Source organism: Tigriopus californicus, chromosome 4 (assembly GCF_007210705.1).
Source record: "Tigriopus californicus strain San Diego chromosome 4, Tcal_SD_v2.1, whole genome shotgun sequence".
Classification (NCBI taxonomy): domain Eukaryota; kingdom Metazoa; phylum Arthropoda; class Copepoda; order Harpacticoida; family Harpacticidae; genus Tigriopus; species Tigriopus californicus.
In genome coordinates, this window is record NC_081443.1 from 6,737,174 (window position 1) to 6,739,579 (window position 2,406).

Genomic DNA, 2,406 nt, shown 5'->3' on the forward strand with positions numbered 1-2,406 from the left:
GAAAAGCACCAACTTGAAACAAATTGTGTGATACTGGGTCGCCAATCTAAAAAACCTGATGCTATCACCAATTATTTTTCGGCATTCTAAAAAATATTCTGGCCTTTAAATCAACAATCAATTTGTCAATTTTCAAATGATAAGAGATGTCATTGCAAAGGTATATGTTACCTCTAGAAACTTACAAGCTTATCATAACTGAGTAAGATTTGACAAGGAAAAGGACATTGTAGTTGTGCTTCCCAAATACAACCAAAACTCTTTTGACATGACAGCAAATTATATGATACAAGAATACTGATACACAAATGCATCTAGCAGGAAAATAAATTAAAGAACTTTGTTTATGATTTCAAACTTTATAGGCATCTTTTTTTGAAAACTGAATAAAGGTAAAATTGTAAGGGCCATTGTTTGCCATTCTAATGTCATTGTAAGATTATACTTTGTTGTTTTCGAATTCAAAGTTAACTTGAACAATAATTAGTAAACTGTATTTTGGCTTGCTTCCCTGTTGTTACTTGTGTTCACACTTTACCTCAAAAGTACCTAGTTATTGATTTATGACCATTTCAAGCTACAACCATAACAGAGACAATGTCGTACTTTTCTGTTTCAAAGTCACGTGACCCGTGTTTACTTTGAGCAATGACGCCAGGGAGGCAAAGCCCTATACATTTCATTTCTCCTGGCATTCCTCATGAAAAATTTGATTGCAATCTACAAAAGTAAAACCATGCCTTAGTTTAAGGTATATCCATTGCCATTGTGTTTGATGGATATTTAGGGCAAATGTCCGTAAAATATTTGACAAGTGTGGATGAAACTGGGGCCTTGTATTTAGAAGAGTACAACAGTGAGTTGCCATAGGGCAGCCTAGCCTTCAATTCCGTTCCAAAACAATGTGCTCATGTGTGTTGCAAATCCAAAACAAGCAGATCTGAATAAAAATATGTGCCTCTACAAGTTACTTATGCCTCTAGTTACCCTTAACATAACTCTTCCATAATTTGAAAGCTTTAAACACCACTTTATAAGCCACTTTTTACACTCTCTGTTAAAAAATAATAATTTGAATTCAGTGTTGTTGCAATTGCCATTAATGATGCTTGGAGAGTAACTCAAACCTTAGAACTCACCCTTAAGGCACAAACATTAACAAAAATTTGTTTGGGTTGGATCTGGGACCCTTGTAATTTCATTTTTTGGAATGGAATTGAAGGTTCAAAATTTAACCCCAATGGTGTGCTGACCTCACTACATACTCTTCTGATACTAGCTGAAACAAGGTGTTTGAAAATGAAGGTAAGAAGTTTGGTTAGGTTTGTATGCTACAAAGTCAGAGGACTAATGATGGGTCAACCAGACTTTTGGAGTCCAATTGTGGTACTTGAGTTGTGCAATTATTAATTTTAAGCAAATTGTTGAATGGAATCATCAATCGTGCCCTCAGCACCATGAGTCATTTAAAGAACATCAAGGACTTTTCTTTAGCCCCGTCTTACATGCATCCTGTTTTAGACTGGGTTGATTACATGAGAACGGATTGGATGCAAAAATAATGAAACAATTTCATGCAGATATTGTATGAATGAAACCTTCTCAGTTTTGAATCTCTGCAAAATGTGACTAGCACCACACCACTATTTTTTTTGAATTGATTTTGATGCACTGTTTCTCACTTCACAAACTTTCCATAGTGTTATAGCTTATGAAAAATTATTGACCATCCCTGCATGAGCCAACATATCTGAAGATTTTCTGCTTTGTAACAAGGTAAATATACTCCTCTTCATAAGCCCACCTATCAAATTATGGGCCCCTCTGTTCCTTTTTGCCTGTGACTGGCTCTAGCTTGGAAATCTACCAAGCTAAATGAGTAGGTTGCGTGAGCCTTACCAACACCATGTGTGGCCTTGGAAACTTTGTCGTTTCATATTTGTAAACACAGAACTTGTTCTTTTGATGGTCCGCAATTGGCTGTCTGTAAAAAATTGGTTAGACCCCTTTCACCATGCCACATGCTGGACTTCTTCTGAGTGAGCTTGTTAAGCATGCTTTCTTGAACAGGGGCCCTTTCTGCCCTAGTCCACTCTTGTTCATTTTGTCATCCACCTGTTTCCTGCCTGGTCTCAAGAGCTGGACTTCTTCTGGTCTTCAATACTACCTCCTTCCCACCCCCAACCTCCTTCCCACCCCCACCCATCCTTGCCCTTTTGAGCGCCTATAACTTGATACCTTCTCTGAAACACTAGCGGTTCAAGTCAACCATAGACTAGGCTTTGACCAAACTCAGCAAATTTTCTACGGCGACGCAAGCTGTTGGCAAGGCTCACGCAACCTACTCATTTGGTAGATTTTCAAACTAATGGGACCTTCATAAAAATGTTGGATGGGTAAAAAAGA